Source organism: Haliotis cracherodii, unplaced genomic scaffold (assembly GCF_022045235.1).
Source record: "Haliotis cracherodii isolate W230 unplaced genomic scaffold, xgHalCrac1.p SCAF_1, whole genome shotgun sequence".
Taxonomy (NCBI): domain Eukaryota; kingdom Metazoa; phylum Mollusca; class Gastropoda; order Lepetellida; family Haliotidae; genus Haliotis; species Haliotis cracherodii.
Window position 1 is genome coordinate 62,906,006 of NW_027266264.1, and position 22,591 is coordinate 62,928,596.

At 39.0% G+C, this 22,591-nt stretch overlaps 1 pseudogene; it reads right to left on the bottom strand.

Moving 5' to 3' along the window:
• Positions 1-8,156: 8,156 nt before the first annotated feature.
• Positions 8,157-12,431, bottom strand: LOC139466975 (acid-sensing ion channel 1B-like; annotated as a pseudogene).
• Between the last annotated feature and the right edge of the window lie 10,160 nt (positions 12,432-22,591).

A 22,591-nucleotide genomic window follows, 5' to 3' on the forward strand; every position in this document is an offset into this window, starting at 1 on the left:
ATTTGGAAAAGATGAAAAGTTTTCAGCTGTCATTTTCTGACCTAATTTAGTGATGAGTTACATGACTTGAGTGACTGCCACCCTGTTCGTTATGTTGAAGCATGTTGCATTTGTGTTCATATTGTTTTCCAAGAATATAACTTTTCCCAACTAAAGGAAACATTAAAACCTTGGTGTATGAAAGACGTGTCTTGTTTTTCTTTTTCACATATTCATCTGGAGACAAAACAAAACAAGAACAGTTGGATGTTAGTCCCAGTATTAAGTTGATCACTAAACTCATGTGTCTAACAACATGGGGTGTTCAATTATGACAGTGCTGAGATGAGAGTCTAATGCATGATGTAAACTTGCCCTGGAACTGAAGGTAACTCTAGGTTATTCTACAGGCGACACTTTTTTTATTTCTTGGTTTACGGATGTTAAAAAATAAAAATGAAAATTACCCTTTTTATTATCCCCGATCTTTCGTCAAAATGTTTCATTTCCAAGTCGTGCGTAAAGCAAAAGGAAGTCACTCTGATATTTCTTACTGTGATCCTTCTCTAATACCATCAAAGCTTGTCAACGCAAAGCGCAGTGGTGACCAGTTTAACTATTTCAACGCTGTTGACCGGTCAAGCCAGGAGTCACACATCAGGGCAATCTCATTCCAGATCTTAGTTCTTTTTACCGCTAAACAAAGATCTTCAGCGAACTTTGACAGATCAATGGAATGATTAATCAGAAGACAGCTTTCTCGTGCTTTACGGCACTAATTTCAAATTGGCGACTACGCTTCGAAGCATATTTTGATTTAAATTCTACTAAAGTTTGAAACCTGAACAAAAAATGGATTCAGTCGTTAAACCGGTAACTGTTGTTCGGAATACCCCTGTTAAAGTTTTCGAGGTTGCATGATTAGAAATCACATTCCGACTGTCACTTTCATGATCTGGTAAGCGACGCTCTGATTGTTTGGATGAAAGGTCGTTCTGACGTGACCCACAATGGGACGTCCTCAGATCTTTGTTTTGCGGTAGGGAGAACTAAGGTCTGATTTTAATGAGAATGCACCCAGGGTAGACCGACCTAGTCACGTCAAAATAGTTCATAATTAAATTAACCTACTTGTCATATCATTCATTTATTTAATCTATCACATTTCACAATGTCTGAAATACGTATTCCATTTGATTTTATCATTTTTTATCTATAGATTAAAACTTTATTCACTAGACACTATTTCCCGCAATGTTTTTGAAAATATAATTCTCGGACACACTTCGACAACGGGTCCTTATCGAACACGTCAAACAGCAAAATAAAGCAAATCTTTGAATATATTATTCAAAGTAATAAAATCAACAAGAATATATCTAAAAGTTGCCAAACTGACATATAAGATATTATTTCCATCTTTTCGTGCGATCGCGTGTAATCGTAAGTTTAATGACATCTCGTCTTTCGTCGCCTCGATTTCTCGGCTCGGACACGATATCTTTAATGCCAAAATATGTGCATAAGAAATCTTTGTCACAGCTCGTAACCTAGCACTATGCATCCATAACGTTCCATATTTTTAATATAGATTGCGATTTCATGCATAAAACGTTCAGAAAAACAACCAGATAATTTCCTTGATAAATGTTGGCTTCATCTATCACAAAAGAGTCTCTGGGAACTTGTGTCACAGCAGTAATCCTCTGGTTGGCTGGTGTTGAAAGAGTTAAACGTTGCCCATGCTGCCAAAATAGCAGCGTCTTTCATGCATTTCCACCCATGACATGAATATTGTTATATTGTAATTTGTGCACAAGCTAAGTGCCAGGGATATAATAAAATGTTCTTGAAAAAATTGAGTTATTTTAGTTTCTCCAGGATATTTGTTTTCATACCTACCTAACTTTTTAGGACAAAATTCAAGTAAAAACAATGTGAGAGGGTTCAGTGTTTGTTTTTCAAATTGGCCTGCCTCACTTTTGAAATGAGTTCGAAATCCGTAAACAATGAAATAAAAAAGTGTCGCCTTAATAAACTAACAACCTGCGTTCTCCTGTAAAGTAATAATATGCACTGTTTAGAACTTTCAAGGCTGGTGTTTATTATTCACCCTGAGCAGTTAAATGTGATACGTTCATTCTCCTTAGAATTGACACAAACACTTTAAGAACATATTCAGTGAATTAATCTTAAAATAAAATATTCTCAATAACGCCAAATCCCCAAACATATCAAATACCTACACATAAAACAAATCAAAATTCTATTTCCCACGCCTTATATATGTTTACTTATCCAAATGCTTATTGAATGACTAATCACGTTATACACAACGAGTCGATGGTTCTGTCAAACAAAATCGTCCAGGTCTTATGGGCAGACAGTTTCGTATCCCTGTCACGTGGGGATTCCAGGATGAATAGATCCAAAGTACCCCAATATATCGAATCCTACATTGCCTGGAATACCACCACACATGACATGAAAGCAGGCACGACCAATGTTGGGAGTTGGAGTCACAACCTTGGAGAATACCTTGTTTTCTCCACCGATCCGGAGAAGCAATTAATGTTACTTGATTTATTTCATTTGATCAACAGGGGGCACGGGTGGCCCAGTCGTATAAGGCGCCGCGATTCGCTGTGCAGAGTTGCGTTCCCTGGACACGCCAGAAACCTATGATTGTGGGTTCGAATCCCGGTTCACCCCGATTATGTTTCTAGGTTTGTCAGCACCATACCCGTGCTCGTGGGTTTCACCGAAGTGGTAAACGTCTGAGACCTGCATCACTTCGGGCTTTTCTCCCACATTAAGCTGACACGCCGTGATATAACTGGAATAACGTTAAAAGCGGCGTTTAACCCAACTCGCTTATTTGATGACCCCAGTATGACTGCTTAACGTGTGATGTGGTGTCAAATGATTTAATAATAAACGTCTCTTCAGCATTATTTGAAACCTACAACGTCAAAAGCTATACATGCTTTACAACACCGACATTAGCACAGAAGGAAGGTATCACAGATTCAACATTAAACGAACAAGAAACTAAGATAAACCTAAACATATTTGCTGTGTCATAAGGGTACTGAATGTATATTTATTGATCAATATCATTACCATCATCAATGTGGGCCAATCACTGCAAAGTACAAAAATGTATTTGTGTTACGTTGATATAATGTGTACAGTGCTGTCATGCAACACACTTCATGTTTTCACACTATTTACTGTCTACTCAACGTTTCTGGGTAATATCCTTTACTGGAGGTAACACGTGACACACTTACGTTTTATTTAATGTCAAACGTGAATACGTTTGATGGTCCAATGCTACATACATTTGTAAGAATGGGATGATCAAATAGCAATTATCAGTTAGAATGTCATCTGTAAAGAATATCTGCATTAACACATAAAAGATTATATAGGGACGGGGATAAGCTAATCGTTCACGACTGCCAATCTATGTGGAGAGTTGTGGCCCGCATACATTAGGTTGCCCCGGCATAGCAGCCACCTCTTGTTTGGAACCCTGATACTGATTTTGTAAAACTTTCTCTGATTTGACTATCGGAATGCGAGAATGGTCTTCTCATATTTAAGCACGGAAAGGTAGGCATGGAATTGCAAAGGTGAAAATTACACTTTGATATAGGCTGGTAGACACACTTTCGTCGAGAACATGATCACTTGTGTGAGTGTGTTTTTGTACCCTTACGGAGCAGAACAGACCCACTTCAGATTAGTGTGAGAAGTGGCGAAACTGTTGATTTCTATACCCTGAACACACATTACAAAGTAGAACCTTTTCTTGGCCATGATGATCTCACCTCAAAATGTGTACCTGGAAATGATGGATGTACATATGTTACTAAATGTTTCCAAAATAATTAATAAATCTGCAACTCCTGTTAAGCAGTGACGCCGTGTCCCCGACCTTAACCAACATTCAGAAAGCACAGGGGTCCAAGTCTCGCATTAAGTCAAATCCCTGCCCATATCATGACGCTAGGTGCACCCCATGGATCCCTTTCAACAACGTTTCTGTCAGTGAAACGATCACCTCGACGCCGCCAAATTCTGACTATTCCGTCTGCATGGGAGACATAAAAGCGACTTTCATCAGAGAAGATGATACGCCTCCACTCACGATGACGCCAATTGTGATGACCCTGTGCCCACTGAAGTCGTGCTTGTCGATGCCGTGGTTGGAGAACAGGACGACGTGCTGGTCGGCGACTTCTGAGGTTGTTGGAACGGACACGTCGGATCACAGTGTCCCGACTAATGTGTCGATTATGTGTTCCAATGGTCTGTCGCGCACTTTCACTTGCAGTTAGGAACGGTTGTCGCTGGCGTGACGTGTAATCTGCCGATCTTGTCGAGGTGTGGTGACCCTAGAACGACCGCCCCGAGGAAGGTCATCTGTGGTCTGTGTAGCATTGTATCGATGCAGGAGACGGTAAATTGTGGTTATGTTAACGTTGAAATGACTGGCAACATCTTGGACAGACTCTCCAGCTTCCAAACGTCCGATAGCCTGGTTTCTCTGAATTTGAGTTAGGCGTGGCATTGTTGACCAAGGATTGGTAGGTCCAAGAATCGGTCACATTTTTATACCCACTACAGTTCGTGACAGTTCGTGCATTTTCGATTTCGCGAGAAATGGGTGCATGATACCCCACATATTCTTTGAAATGGTGCGTTTTGGCGATTCGTTTTTATTCCCCGCCGGGCCAGAATGGTCGAAGGGGGGTTATGTCGTGGCGCAGTCCGTCCGTCTGTCGGTCAGTCAGTCCCACAGAGGGTACTAAGCTTGTGAAATCAACTCCTCCTACAGTTTCCAGAGAATATCCCTGACACTCTACACACAAGATGTCGACATGTTGATGATACGCATATCGCAGTCCCGTTTCATTTCGACTAATTTTGACAGAGTTACTGCCCCTGATTTACGGAGCTTCATTTGCCTAATTGTGAGAGGTACTAAGCTTGTGAAATCAACTCCTCCTACAGTTTCCAGAGAATATCCCTGACACTCTACACACAAGATGTCGACATGTTGATGATACGCATATCGCAGTCCCGTTTCATTTCGACAAATTTTGACATAGTTACTGCCCCTGTTTTACGGAGCTTCATGAAATCTCCTCCAGTTTCCAGAAAATATCACAATATCTAACTATAACTATAGTTAGTTTCCTTGTATAAGGCTTTTGTGGGTGAGCTACATCCTTATGGCATTAGCATTCAGACTGGATTACTCCCAACAAAATGTTCTGCACAATTTGTTTCAAATGCAGTGCTGTTGTTATTTCATAAAATACAAAGAAAATATAAACTTGTTAAAAACATTCATGCGGGGGATGTTGTGCCCTCAGAGCACTCTTGTTTATGTTGCGTTTTTACTCGGGGCTTCCAAAATGCAACCAAAAATATTGATAGCACCATCAGGGTTCACTACATGCTAAAACTCGTACCAATTTATGGTTCCGTGTTTGTTACCTATTTGCTTAAAACCACTTGCGTTTCCTTTGCGTGTGAGTATATTTATTGGTCAAGAAAGCGTCAAATATCATGCAATTTGTGGATTCTCTTTTTGTTTTGTAAAGACTGCACATGGACCAAATGTTACTTTCAACAAATATTTTTGATCAAGCCATTAACAAGCCACTTTGACTGTCTTCCAATCAATCGAGTAGTTAATGATTATCATAACTATACAGATACAACGACTTAGTTTCACATGTGGCTCTAATTATTACCTTAAGCCCTAGTCTAGAAATGCACACTTGATATTTAATTAACATTATTTTTGTATTTAATTCGATATTTCTGGACCTTCCATATTATATTAGGCAGCTACCTCCCATTGTGATGTACATGTATTTACACATGGTAATGTTCCATTATGTTGAAATAACATTTTAAATAATACAAAATCTTTACGGAAACATAACGACACATGTAATTAAGTTAATATAAAATCTGCAATTTGTTCTGAACGGAATACAAGCATATACCAATATCAAGATGGTTTTCGTCAATTTCCCAATTAACATTCAAAGTAAATTTAACGTTAACGGCGCGGAGTCAAGTATCGCAAAAACACAGTATAATATTACAGAATTGTTTGGGTAAAAGAAGGATGTACAATACTTATTTTGTCGCTGCAGCATGAATAATAGTGTTCGTAGACTTTACAATTCCAAATGCCACCTATGTAATAATCTGTTTCTAGTTATCGTCTTCCTTATAATAGATATTGAAGCATAAAAAACATCTACAGCGGAAGACATGTCAATCTTCATATCATCCGATAAGGGTCCATAAAAATGTTGCTTACATATTCACAGATAACCCACATGGACGAGTATGGTTGAAAGTGTTTGAATTTTCCAACATCTGCTACATGCACGTGGTGAGGAAAGCAATAGCGGTTAAATTTGAGCAAGCACATAAAGTAGAGGACCTCTTATCTGATGGTAGACTCAATTTATATGACCTTACTTTATCGATTTAAATTTGTGAGGGAATCGTAGCAATCGATTCAAAACTATTCATTTACTAATAACCATTGTCCTTGGTGTTAATTGGGACAACAATAGTTCTTATCAATGCTTCGTGAAAGGTATAGCGAATCTTCAAACGAAAAAGAGCACAACAATATTTTTCTGCCTGTGACAAATTTAATGGATTTACCTTTGAAAATAGGAAGGTCTCATAATGGTTCCAAAGAAGTATAACTAAAAAAGAAGAGAGTACACTGTTAAGTTACTATAGTCTCTCTCTACATAAATGTTGAAACAACGGACAATAACTATGGAGTTGGTGGTCGATATATAGAGAATCTCACCCGAGTGTCTTTTGATATCAAATATATCAACACGAGTTGATAAAAGTGGAAAAATCCGAGGCTTGCCGAGGATTTTTGCCACTTTTATCAACGAGTGTTGATATATTTGATATCAAAAGACACTCGGGTGAGATTTTATTTATCATCCAACATCATTCTTTCAACTTTTTCAATTTGTAGACAGTAATTAGCAGTGTCTTCAGTGTAAAAAGTACTGCAAACAGCTTCAGTAGCAGAGCCATTAGTGATGTCATTTGATTGTGACGTCATGGTAACCAGTGATGTCACAATGGTCTGCAAAGCATTGTGATGTAATTTCATTGCAGCGATATCTACAGTGTAGATATCGCTTGATCTCATCCAAGCGATATCTCCTGTGGGAGCCAGTTTTGGATGATAAATTGGAATATCAACCAGTTACAATAACAACTTCAAAACATGAAATGTAAGGTACTAAAATAGTTTTGACGAGTATTGTAAGGATGTCTCTTTCTTTGATTGTTAACAATGTAACGGTCATGGATGAAACTGAATGTAAAGCAGGAGCTGTATTAAGGTATTGGAAATTATGAGTACATCTTCCAATTTCTGCCACTCTTACCGCCCACGCATGTATCCATGTGCGGTAGACTCCAGATTTAGACATTCATGTAACAATGTTCAAAGTTTTTATAATGCACTTTTCTGATATTAGATAATACCCTATATTCAATAAAAGTAGCCTTTATTATCAATAATGTATTATAATTGATGCATTTAAACAAGCTTCAATTAAAGTTTCAGTAATATTTGTTTTATTACACTGAAATCAAGACCATAGAAGAAAGGTTCTAATATACTGTGATCTGGATAAGTCACAGAAATACAACATCCTACAACACGAAGGTCAAATCTTGCGACAAAAGTTGCCACACACCTGATAAAAAAAACAACGTACAGCATACAGTAAACTTGCTTCACAAAAGTATAATAAATATCAAAATAGTACATGCAGAAATGGTAATGAAAAACCTACACTATTCTTATGGTGCAATTCCAGTCTTAAACATTACTTCCAGACTTTGATGTTAATAAAGACAACATCTTAAACAATGGTCCTAACATACTCCACGACGATGCTACTTTTCACAATTGAGCAGTGTCATTCATTTCATTAAAGGTCTCAGCTACGTATTATCCGAGAACGAAATAAACAATTGTCGAAACAAGCAATTTCATTGATTAAGAAATTAACCATCTGCAGTCAAATCAAAATAGTTTTACAAATTATTCACGTACATGTACATTCTTGTTTTCCATTCAGATTGTCCATACTTTATTTGTCGTTATCACCGATGTCAATCCTACGAACTTTGTTCTTTTCAAATACCGCCGAGCAGACAGAAATAAACATGAAATCAAACACTTCCAACACTGTCAGTAGGCTGGCACCAAGCATCAGTCCCAGTGCTCCGCCGATGTCACAAAATAAATCCAGGATTTCATACCCCAGCTGCTTTTCCATGTGTTCATAGATCATAGAACTGAAATACATCTCCAGAATGACGAGATTCTTCCGCCAGTACTCTTCAGTCTTACCCTTGGCCTTGGTGTACTCAGTAATGTAGTTCCTGGACAGTGGAGAGCTGGAGTGTTGGGTGGTGAACTTGGTATAGCGACATGGTTCAGGACATCTAGCTTCGCACCCAGTGTCTGTCTGCAGATATTTCTCTTTAGCTGGGGCGAAACATTCCTGGTAATCTTGGGGCTTGCAGAATGCAAAATCCTTGCTTGGATTTGACATGTCCCTGCAGTTGCACATGCTGAGGATGAAATCCATCTGGCACTCCTGCCTGCATAAATCTCGAGAATAGTTCCCTGTGAAATACTTCAGAGGCTTCTCGCCACAGCCACCTACACCCTCCTTTGCCGTTATCCTCTGTCATAATACAGAAATAACACCTTGCAATGTAGCTTCAGGTTATCATATCAGGTAATCATTGTGACTGTTACTGCAGTGTAACATCTGAACTTTGCACTAGAAATTTAAACGTAATTCTTTTGCAAACTATTGCACAACAACCAGGCACCATTCTAACAACTCCATACCGTTTTTATATTCCAGGTTGTTCCTGGTCCAGGCTGACAAATGCAACTGAATGTATGTTTCTAAATGACTGATAACCTTCTTAATAATTATAGATGCTGTTGATAGATAAAAGCACACCGCCTACAGTGCTTCTATAGTGAGTTATCCTACTTGTTACTGTCATACGGACACCACTGACAATATAGTAGTAATTAACAACACTGAATTCAGATACCCGAAACACCCGTTACTTGCGATTTTTTCTGGAGAAAAGTGGCAATGTTTGACTGTTTTTAATCATTAATTATCATTTCAAATAATTAACAGAACATGAAACTGACCTTTACTCCGATACCCATGAAGTGCTGGAAGCCGGGAGCTACAGCTATGCCCGTCTCGGACATGATTGGGGACACCTCCGGAGCGTGAACAGCGATCTTTAGGTCATAACAAAGAGAAATTAGCACTAGAAGCATCCGATAAGATCATGACCATACATGGAAATATTTCAAATGAGGTAAGGAGAGGGCGCTTATGTAGTCAGTTACGTTATGTAGCACCAGCAGCTTCCCTGATCGGAGATGGTAGCGTTAAAAGCGCCGCACTCAGCAATATTCCAGCCATATGACGGCGGTATGTAAATAATCGGGTCTGGATCAGACAATCCAGTGATTAGGTGGTTATGTTGAGTTACTGTGGGGCCCAACGGCGCCAACTCATTGTTGCGCAAGGTCGGTGTAGTAGTATAGAGGGCACTGTGTCACTGTGTGTGTGTGGGGGGGGGGTCTGAAACCTTTATTAAACATTCACCATGAAACCTGATCCAAGGTACCCGTCCATGCTCCGAGTGTATTCCTCTTCCTGGACATTCAGCAAGAGGCGCAGCCCATGGGCACGTCCGGAGTTCCGAGAACACAGAGAACCATTGACTGCAACAGAAAGCAAGTGTGAGAGTTTTGAAAGAGAAAGATTAGTTCAGTTGAAGGCATATTGGGCGTATTTGAAATCCAATTTGTTAAAAATGCTCCTCATTTGGGCCACATTTGCATTAAATATACTAGCTCACCTAGAAATGCTTGTATGATTGACAGTAAAAAAACTGTTATAAACATAAAATACACAAATCTGCAATAATTATGAATTTCAGGTTTAATAATCTTTGTTACCACTTCATTCACATTAAAATGTTGTGTTTTGAGATTTTCAATTAATTCAATCTGCGTATTTATGCCAAAGTACATTTCATTGTCAGGAAGCCATTTGGCTGGGTTATCATGAGTAACAAAAGTAAAGACTTGAAGCCAAATATTGATGGCCCCTACCTTCAAATGTAAGAATGTTGCTGACAATATGGAAAACGAAGCAAATCAACATCATTTGCAAGAACAGGCAATTCAAGTTTTAACCTCCTTGGTCCTGAGCATTCACTCTTCAAGCAGAATCTCCACTGCGAAAAAGCCATCATCACTTACTAACACACTAGTCTTTAGTTCAGATGACTTTAAAGTGGAGCAGGCATGTGTAAATATGTTTAACTTACCGTTGTATGTAAAACATGTGCCCATATCAGTTTCCTTGTAGATAAAGTCGTCTTGTCCACAGGGCGCGGACTCCCAGTTACACTAAATGAAAGCATGTTCGAATATGGTTGACATGGCTTTATGAATAAATCATGATATTTACATAACCTTTACAGCCATTTTGATGGTTACACGTGGGGTTTTGCAATAAGTAGTAAAAGTCAGAAATTCTTTTCTTTTTTAAGCACAAATTACAACGTTATTGTGTTATTACAAGCCAGAAATTCTTTCGGAAATGTCGAAGTGTATTTTTGTTTCACATTCCAATGTTAACGCACTCACTGATTTGGCTATTCAATACATAATATTTCCGTATTGGGAGGTTTACACTATATACGGCTTGTCTCATTGGATAAGACACTCTGGTCACCAGACCGTTTGCAAGAGACTAATCACATTTTGATCTTCATACGTTTTTAACGAGACTGCTTGAAACGACGTAAACACTGATTGACTACTTCCACATTGTTGTGGCGCCTCGGGGATTCCCTAGCAGGAAGAAAATTTTAATACATAAGCGTTGTTTCTAATCATTGAACCATGTTAATTATGAACTCCGCCTTTCCACATATATAGGCAACAGTCAAGAGTGTTTAGCTGTTCACCCGTTGTCGAATATCCTGGCTATGACCAATCCAAGTAAAAAAATAAAGTAGATTCGATCTCTGTCTAGACTAACAGTGACCGTCACCAACATTCTACAACAATCTATAAATTTACGTCAGTGTTTACACAAACTTCAGTGTAACATTTCATGCAGTCGTAGGGTTCACAGAAGTTTCATGCATGGAGTTGGGCGAGATTGACTTCCATGTGTTACAGGTTCTACTACACTAAATCAGAGTCAGTTGTTTAGTATATGTTTAGAAATCTGGCATCTGTGATTGAATACTTTTGTGTAAGAGTTTTTATGGTTTTTTACAGTGCTTCCACCCAGTAGTTGAACCTTACCATGTATTTTTCAATATTTAATGCTGTCATTTTCAACTTAATGACTTTTGCTTAAATGTGATCACAGAAATTTTCAAGCAGATGTCATTTGGTGAAAAAAGGGGTGCTTCTCTCCCTGTACTCGGAAAAGGAGCGGGCTAAAATTAGTCAAAATTTGTGTTATTAGTGGAGCTTTAAGGGGAAACGTGCAATGTGCACTCAGAAATATTCCAGCTATATGATGGCGATCTGTAAATAATCGAGTCTGGACCAGACAATCCATTGATTGATATCATGAGCATCGATCAACGCAATTGCGATACGATGACATGCATCAACTAAGTCAGCGAGCCTGACCACCCGATCCCATTAGTCGCCTCTTGCGACAAGCATAGTCGCCTTTTACGGCAAGCATGGGTTGCTGAAGCCCTATTCTACCCCGGATCTTCACGGGTCTTATAATTCAGAAAACAGTTGAAAGCTTCAGTAGAAAGTTTGTAATACTGTTCACATACCTTGACAACAGTTCTTTCAATGGAGTGTGAAAGGTTGTGTCGATAATGGCCATCAGAATAGTCCGCAGGTGTGTTATCAAAACTGACGTTAGCTGGGGACAGTTGGTCCTTGATATCAGTATATGGAAACAATCCGTAAATAATATCTTCCATTCCAATATTCGTTAGTGATGATTTTAGGTATAAATTGTTATTGCATATAGTGAGGGCAGGAAAAGGGAGTGTTTTGTCTCGGACATTGTCCACCCTTACGTTGACGGGGACCGATAGATATAACCATATTTGGTTGTTGATGTTGAAAGCCGTGAATACTAATGCGCCACAGAGGACGAGGAGCCAGACTCCACGTCTCACAATATTTGAGTTGTCGTCACATATTTGAGGGAGTCCCTGCACATTCACCACCTCGTGAAACGGTTTTGGGGGTCTTATTGCCATAGCCGACATATCTTCGTCAACGTGTTCCGTTTGGTTTTGATATCAGCCTCAGACCTCATGTACAAACCACCTGACAATGAAACGCGTCACGATATACTGTAGCTTCAAGATTAGACAGCAATAATGCGCCAAAGAAATCGATCAACCACTGAATGTAATGAATCGCTGAACAAACACATGAAGAGCGTGTTCAATGAGTCAGCTTCTGTCATTAATTTGTTTGCTCTCGGCTGTATGTTATTATCCCCCAACACGAAGTGGAAGGGGGATATAGCAATGGATGCTGTCATTCCGTCCGTCCGTCCGTCACGTTTTGTTTCCGAAGCAGAACTAAAAACACATGAGAGATATCTTAACCAAACTGAGCACAAAGACAGGTCTAGTGGTGAACTGGTACCTTTTGACAGTTTGGGAATTTTGAATAACATTATTTTTCGAGTTTCCATGGCAACGACTTTGACGTAGATCCAACTGACAGAATCATTACCATAGATCAATGGTAAGTGAGTTTTGTTTTACGCCATTAAAACCTTTAAATGTAAAATAACAAACTGCATCTCCATGTAAAGTGATGACATGGTCTGTTGAAAGGTTCACAAGGTTGATGTCTGTTATTTATCCTCAGTCTAAAGCTACACTTTTATACTGCTTTGAATTGACACGAACACTTCAAGAAAACATTGTGAATTTGACATAACAAACTAATTGTCAAAACCACCAAGTCAATATGCTGTTTGCCACGCCTTATCTATGTTAACTTGTCTAAATAACAAAGTATGCTTATTGGCTGACTAATCACATAACACAAAAGGAGTCGATGGTTCTCTGAAGCAAAATCGTCAAGGTTCGAGGGGCATACCATTTCGTATCCTTGTCACGTAGGGAGCAGAATAGGTCCAAAGTACGGCGGATTGAGGGATAACATTTCAATGACAAGGATGTGAGGAAAATGAATCAAAAGCTCTGCCATTATGTTTGTATAAGTGAGTGAGTAAGTTCGTTTTAACACCGCTTTTAACAGTATTCCAGTTATATCAGCTTATTGTGGGAGGAAAGCCCGAAGTGATGCAGGTCTCTGATATTTACCCTTTCGGTGAAACCCACGAGCACGGGTATGGTGCTGACAAACCTAGAAACATAATCAGGGTGAACCGGACTTCAAACCCACAATCAAAGGTTTCTGGCGTGTCCAAGGGACCCAACTCTGCTCAGCGAATCGCGGCGCCTTAGACGACTGGGCCACCCGTGCCCCCATGTGTGTATAAGGTCGTTACGAGATCAGTTACTCTACCTCACAAAGTATTGCTGTGATCACCTTCATAATTACTTATGTGTTAATTGTATAACAATCAAAGCTATATAACAAATGTCTAGGCAATAAAGTATTTTAATTTTGTTTTTAGTTTTATGTACATTGGTTACATGTCCATGACACTAAAAGGATACATTACTGTACATTAGTACAACGCTTCCAGGGAAAGGTGTTTATAAAAATTCAATGTATCAGCACAAAAGATATTTGCCTTGTCTCTCAAATCAATTTAACACAGAGAGTGTCTATTCGTTGTTTCGAACCTGTCCCATTTCGGTTGTTAAACTAAGTCTGTTAAAATTGGATTACAAACATTGGCAACCTTCACGGCATTAGAAATTCATAATGGCATACTCCCGTAGGGATTCCGGTTGAGAACAGGTCTGGAGCATCATTTGCTTGTAGTACGCGGCTACTAAATAGGTCTGAATGACTGCGAATCGTACCTTGATGGCGTGGGTCGTTATAGGATGGTACTTGGACAGATAAAGCGATGGTAGATATTACGATGATACGCAATCGATAAAATGTCCGTCTCTGACAAATTGATCCATATAGTAGCCTCTTACGAAATGCTATGTTCTACCCCGGAATCCCCAACGTGGTCGATGTGCACGTACCAATGATTACGATAATTAAATATGTAGAACATGTATGTGGGGCCTTTTTCTACAAGGGGCGAAAATGAGGATCGGGTGTTCACAAAGTACGACTAAGTGGACTGTATGTCATCAGACCGGACAGCGTTGGTCTTTGTCTGACTGACGTATAACACACTCACTCATTTACATGGATACGGAATTGAATATTAATCTTAATTTATATTGAGGAACACATTTCAAATTTGACACAGGAGTGAAAATTGTGATGTGCAATGCAATTCCATATTTTGGCTCATCTTGTATATTCTCGTGTTTCTTGTATGTGAACAATTGTCTAGCTTTTGCATGAGTTTGTGACGTGTGCCACCGGTTGACTGAACTGGAGTTTTATTTACACTCAGGCCGCTATCAGCGGCATCTTTGGTACAAAATTATTTAACAACATAATACATGTACCTATAAATATAGAATAGATACAAAAACAGCTTTGCCGATCATGCAAGCATATTTATACAGATTCACTATATGTGCAGTTCAATAAGAGGGAGAGTTACTTGATAGGTTTAAACAATGACATGATGATTTTTACAGAATTTGGACAGTTTTCTCAATGTTCCTTATTGCGAATTATTGAAAAGTAAATTCATTTTATGCATATTGGGTTTGATGAAGTAGAATCTGTGTAAAAACAACTTTTCTTTCGTTTTCTAAAGATGGACAAATAACCATCCCCTATGTCAGATTATTTACAAAGTTGACATTTCCTTTCGGTTAAATGTATTTTTCTCCATCTCCCAGTTTCAATAGGTAGATCATTGTTACAAGTTCTAAATTTAAGTAAGACTCGCCAAACCTTTTCCTGCAGTATGTTTAAATAATATTCAAAATTTAGGTAATCATTTTTGTGATACTATACATTGTGCCTTTTGAAGGCTTATCTCTTGCACTTGTCCAACACTGCAGGTTAATGTCATCTAATTTTTCATGGACTAAATGTTGTAGATAAGTAGGATTTTTTGAAACTTTGTAAAAAGACAGATGTAGCTATTCGTTTGATATATGTAATCCATATATGTTTACGTTTTCAAAATAGGTCGTCATTGAATAAAAACTTGTATACAAGAAAGGATAGTTTAGATGATTTCCCGGAAAATAATTTTGCCAAAAAACGTATTGTACCTTTTGTACTTATTGCACACATTGTACCCATATGTGAAATCCGAACCCCATACAAAAATCTCCGCACTCAATGGCCTCGAGCGCTCTGATTGGTAAATATCCCCATGTGCGTTTGTTATGGTTGGAGCGCGGACCAATCACAGCACTCGACGCAATTGAGCGCGGAGATTTCTTTGTTTACTTTCGCGACCCACATCCGCGACTGAGCCAGTATTTCGATAAAATCACTCGATATAGGTAATAAATTGGAAATGTACTCCATAAACATTTTGAAAGCTTTACCGATGCACTGAATTTTGTAATCTTTGTCAAACATCTTTTCAACAAGCGTCGCTTGACGCTCTTAGAAACAGCATGCTCGATTGTACCTCAATAGTTGTGAATGTACACACCGAAGGCTGGAGCTGCTGGAATATTGCCCGTCCTTAAGGTGAAGTTGACTTTTAAAAAGTTGAACTTGCCCCTATTGTCATAGTCTTGTGGGGATTTTTTTGTCAGTCTGAATATTTATGCATTGATCTAAATATGAGCGTGAATAATTCTCGAAGCGACTGTGGTAATGTTTTAAAGTCGATGTCAAGGGCATGATCCCAATATTGTATGATGACAAGATATTTTTTCACATACAGTTGGAAAAACTAGATTGTTCTTAAATTTAAACTATGGGTCTAAATATTTGTTCACAAAAAGCATCTTGCATGAATGTATTTATTGTAGCTGACAATTTCTTATTTTCAACAGTCTGAAGAAAAAATTGCTTTTTTTCAAGCATTTTGTATAAAGTCCTAGACTGTAATACGCGCTGCTTTCTCAGAGAACGATTATATGAATCGATAAGATGCCGTGTAATGAAAAACATAGTTCTTAACCGTTTCCCACAAACGTTCAGATGAAACTGCTATTTTGATGAGTGTGTTCCTTCTGTTGATCCTGGTGAGCTTGTTGACGACAAGCAACAACAGAGCTGGAAACAACGCTCTCTGGAAACTCAAGCAGAAACGTGCGGGGCAAACGCCGTATTCAAACAATTGGGTCAAGACGTTCGGCGACTATCATGCTGTTCATCCCGGTTCTACTTTACAACATATGCAGCCAGGTCAAGGGACCACAGACGTCGGCCGCGTTTCCTCAAGCGTCAGCAACGCCAGTAGTTGTTCGAGTCAAGATTTGTCGGTTGAGTATTCTAAAAACTATAACTATTTTGAGTATGAACAAGGCACAGCTGAAATATTAATAATTGGCCGTCTCAAAAATAATACAGGTGTAGCTCATGTTTTATTAACTGGATGGTTATGAAATAATATGCATACTGACAATAACAAGTCCGCTCTTAAACATAGCGATTCTGTGTCGCAGGCAATTGATGAGCAGCCGAAGAAGGACCTGGTGTTTAAGTATGACCAAGTATTGTTGGTCCCTTGTCTGTTTCAGTACAGTGGTCGGCCCGTGAACATCCGGGGTAGAATAGGTCTTCAGCGACCCATGCTTGCCGGAAAAGGCGACTAAGCTTGTCGTAAAAGGCGACTAACGGGATCGGGTGGTCAGGCTCGCTGACTTGGTTGATGCATGTCATCGACCCCAATTGCGTTGCACCCGTGAAGATCCGGGGTAGAATAGGTCTTCAGCAACCCATGCTTGCCGGAAAAGGCGACTATGCTTGTCGTAAAAGACAACTAACGGGATCGGATGGTCAGGCTCGCTGACTTGGTTGATGCATGCCATCGATCCCAATTGCGTGGATCGATGCTTATGATGTCAATCACTGGATTGTGTGGTCCAGACTCGATTATTTACGGACCGCCGTCATATAGCTGGAATATTGCTGAGTACTTAGTTCATATATCTCGATCTGATATTTTATGGTTGTTATCTTAAGGGTGCTTTTATTGAACAGTCGGGGACAGATATAGAGAGAGATGGCGCATGGCTCGTTATTAGCAGGACAAATTCCAAGCTGTGTCCAGTAGCTTGAGTGGAGAGATACTTATAGGCTGCATCTATTCATTCAGATTGTGAACAGGCAGGAATGTAAGCAATGTCGTTCAGGCTGTTCTTTGGAAGGACCATTCTCCATTGTCACATGCCACGATAAGTGAACCTTGTATTGATGCTTTAACTCCCTTTGTTGACAACATCAAGAAGCACGGTAATATAGCTTGGACAGTAGCATAGCAACTGCAGCTGCAAACAATGGCATACAAAACCGAATCTTCAAACAACACGGAGAAGTGAAAACGTCAAAGATGGATACATCAAAGATAGCATTGATAATAGAATGGAATTTTCACTTTCGCGGGGTCTATAACTTTCATACCTCCATGTCAGAATGATGAGATCTCATTGGTTCACGTGAGCTTGATGAAATAATATGTATCCCTCCTGGGAGAGAACAAGTTTCCGAGCGGGAGAATAAATTCCCTTATACCCGCCACGAAGAAGACAGGTTGCACGTAGATTTCTGAGCGACAGAATAAATCCCTTGTAGCCCGCTTCGAAGAAAAAACTGCACGCTTTTTTCCGAGTGAATGAAAGTCATGTGACATAGCATAAGTTAACCTCAGCTCAATGGAACAGATGCTTTCTATTAGGTTTGAATTTATTTTAATTATTTTACAATGACATACATTAAAACATGTCGGTAAGATAAATTCGTTGTACATCTAGGGCATGTATAACACAGAGTGTTACAATAATAATAGTTATTTCTTGAATCAGTGTGTGGAGGACAATTAGAACTATTTTTACTCTCCCAGCGGTATGTCACTAAACAAGGTGATTATATGCCACTAGGTGGTCTGATTTAGGGTGTATATACAATCACGTAAAGGGTTCTATCTCGCTCGCTCTCGTTCACTTTGCATTCATGGCCTCACAGCTTTTTCTTAAAGATATTTGATGTATATATTAGAAACAACACCGTGTTTTTCGTGTTATGATTTTAATATATTTCCTTTTTTGCAGATGAGCGGTGATATGGAGTGCACGTATGGTGGTAATGAATACTGCTGGAACTAATGCTATTGCTTGGCTGGTGAACCTTAAAATACAGTTTTTCTTCATTTGCGCATTGTTGGATGCAATTATATCGCTTGGCTAGCGAGTCTTTATTATATGGTATTGCCTTATGCATGGCGTGTTGTTTATATACATTTCATTTTGTCGGCTTTGATAATATCGCATATCTTAAGTGATTTGGACTGTTAATATTAAATTAGACAATCTATATGTAACATAATGTTTATGAATTGTTAGTATTTCTGTTTGGATTTTACGGACAGTAAACACAAGTCTGAAGATGTTGTTGTTGTTTGTTGTTGTTATTGTTGTTGTTGTTCGACTAATGATTAAGAAGCACAAGTTGGACAGTAAAGTTATAAAATCGACCTGTGTCAATCTGCCTTTCATGTCTGAGTTCCTTGAGAAGGCTGTCAATAAAAAATCGCTGCAGCATCTTTGTGAACACGATCTGACTGCTAAAAGAGACTGCTTTACTGCTTTGCTTCGTGTTGCTAACGACCACCAGAGAGATGTTAATAATGGAAAGGTACCACTTTTAGTCCTTCTTGATCTCTCAGCGGCTTTTGACACCAAAGACCAACAGGCACTTCAAATGTGACTTGACTCCCACTTTGGACTGGGTGATACTGTGTTCGCGTGGTTTACATCCTACCTGTCTGATAGGCATCACTAAGTTTTGGTCGGAAGTGACATGTTATCACTGTTGGGTTTCAGTTGTGGAGTTCCTCAAGAATCGGTTACACTTGTCAGTTGTAAAGAAGTATGGATGAATGACAATATCCCTAAACTAAACGATAGCGAAACCAAAGCAGTGATTGCTGGATGAGGGATATGGACGCCGTATCAATAGGCGAATCATTTGTCTTATTTTCTGATTCTGTGTTGTTTGTTTGTTTGTTTGTTTGTTGTTTAACGCCGCACTAAGCAACATTCCAGCTAAATGACGACTGTCTGTAAATAATCGAGTCTGGACCAGGCAAATCCGTGATTGATATCATGATCATCGATCCACACAATTTGGATACGGTAACATGCATCAACCAAGTCAGCGAGCCTGACCACCCGATCCAGTAAGTCGCCTCTGAAGACAAGCATAGTCGCCTCTTTTGATAAGCATTGGTTGCTAAAGACCTATTCTAACCCGGATCTTCACGGGTGTCTTAATTCTGTTAAAAATGCTGGTGTGCATGTACAATCCGGCTTAGCACTGGGGAAACAACGCTTCTTCCATCTTCGCAATATTGGCCCCAGCCAACATCTCTCCTTACGGTGGAGACAGAAAAAGCCCTGACCAGATCACTGATACTGTCCCGCGACACAATACCTCTCAGGAATTCATCTCTCAACTAAACGAGTTGAGAACGCTGCAGCTCGTGTTGTAACAAAGACCCGCAGTATCACTCCTTGACTTATGTCACTTCACTGGTTAAATGTGAGAGAAAGCGTGGACTTTAAGATTATGTCCCTGACGCATCCATGAATGTGCAGCTCCGCTCCCGGCAACTTCAATGATCTGCACCCTACTTACTGACCCACCAGGGTTTTTCGTTCTGGACTGAAGCATCTCCTTAACATTCCAAGATGAAAACTCAAATCATTTGGCCTGCGATGTTTCAGCATAGCAGCTGCTTTGAAGTGGACAAGCGATAAATTGCACAAATTAAAGCAAAAGGTAAACGGGTTATTGATCACACATATTTGCGTTCGCCAACCTTTTCCAAACAGCAAATCCATCCTAACGAGCAACAAGATAACTTTGATCCAGAGGATCATCACTGCGCGAAGAAATTTTACCAAAAAGTCGTGTTTACCAAACAAACCACCAAATCTACATGCAACATAAGCTTCCCAGGCCCAAGGCAAATAAAATTGATCTTTAAATTGTAAAATACACTCAGAATGCACACAACAGTGAACATAAGAGAGAGAATTGATGGATGTCAACTTCTTCATTATGAAGAAAACAACGTTTCGGAGTATATGCTTATTCCTTCATCAGGTGACTTAATACTAGAATGCTTATTCCCTCATCAATACTAGAATGGACCCGTGAAGATTCCTGTCATTTACATAACACATAACGCCATTACGATAACAGCACACCAACTTGCATCTACATGTACCTTGGGCCGAGACAAATTATCTTTTCGTCATTAACAGTAATGATAGTGTCCGTATATTGGTTCATATGATATTGGAAATATGTGTTCGAGAGTGAGGTTAGGTTTTATTCCATTCGGGTGAAAATCCCACAGACAGGTTAATCATCACGTGATATCAATATGAAGGTGTTATTAGTTCATATTATAATAACATTACAATGTGATGAGTACTTATCCACCAGTCTTATCAACGCCAATCACAATGTTAGTATATATTTTTGTAGCTTGTTCTTTAAATATCACATTCAAGATGCTTATAAATTGTTGTCATCACATACCTCGATCTAAACCTGCTTGTAGCGCTAGCTTTTATAAACAGCACAGTTCTTTATAATTCAAACATGTTATAAAACGACCATTAGATCACATAGAGCCTGTTAACTGAACACTTGACAAAAAGGACTTTACTAATAAAGATGAACCCTTCTGCACCTTCTGAACAATACTTTTTTGTTCAAAGCCATTAGGCTAGCTCCATCGCCCATTAATGTATTTACACGCTACCAGAACGTTGTATTGCTTTAGGCATTGACATTTTCCAACTTTCCAAAGTGTGTACGCATGGAAAGAGAGTAAGTGGGTGGTGGGATTTGGTTTAACGTGGCAGTCAGCAATTCTCCAAATACATCTATATCTCGATGAACTATGAATAATAGTCTAGACCACACTAGATAATGCCAGAAGGCACTTACGTCTAATAACAGTAAGAGGAATTGGAAATGTTTGCAAATAACCATTATTTTGAAGCCATTGTCTTCCGTATGTCATAAGTGTTTTTGTGAGATAAGATCTTCAGCGATATCCGGTTTTTCAGAGCATCAAAATGAGTTTTACAGATAAGTAGATCAAAATGAGTTTTACAGATAAGTAGATCAAAATGAGTTACAGATAAGAAGATTTTTTCAACATCTCTTCTTCACGTGTTCATGATTATATTTGCCCAAATTGTCTAAGCTGACTGCTGTTTACTAACACAGGGAGCTACTCATTTATTAAGAAAACGGGTTGGTGGACTATTGTTCTATGGAAAGGCCCACATGCCTGTAATAGCCTAAAGCTCATCATGTCAGTTCCAAAACAAAGAGAATCCCACCTGAGTGTCCTTCGATACCAAATGCATAAACACAATTTAACAACATTTTAAAACTCCAAGGCTTTCCGACACAAGGGTGAAAATCAGTTTATCATCCAAAATCATTTTTCCAACTTTTCAGCTTGTAAACAGCTTCACTTGTAGAGATATTAGTGATGTCAGATGATTGTGACATCAATCGAGCATGCCTTCTTGACGAAGAATTCAAAGAGCATTTACGACATTTGTTCAAAAGGTCCTTCGTGAACCTACAAACCTTTCTATGGTAGACGTGTGGCATCAGTGACAAAACTGATGTCCAATTCAATCACCCGTGTCATCACACACCGTCCAGTCATATATACTAAGTTGGAGATTGATTGCTATGCATTTTCCACCATCTGCTATAGACGCGTGGATGTGGTTATATTTGAGCACACATACTATGACCAGTAACATATCATGATGGTGGATTTAATTTATATGACCTTGAATTTGTGAGAAAATCGAAACAGTCCATGCAAAATATAGCTTTTATGCCTCTGCCAAATATAATGGATTTAGTATTGAAAATAGAAAGGCTTCACAAATGCTTGACCAAGTGTATGGGGAATCACACGACACATCTCGACGTAATAAAACTACAAATAGCCCCTTCATCCCCGTTTCTTTAAAAAATCATAACCTACCACCATGCAATGCCTGACTGAAAACATTACCTCCAGGCCTTGGCGTTAATATAGATAACTACCATGATACAGCAACTACCATGTCCAAAGATTACATAAGTAAATATATAACGTCTACGCCAGATACAAATCAGTTTCGATTATCTGCCGATAAAGCACAAAAGGCAAATTAGTGGTAGTACTTT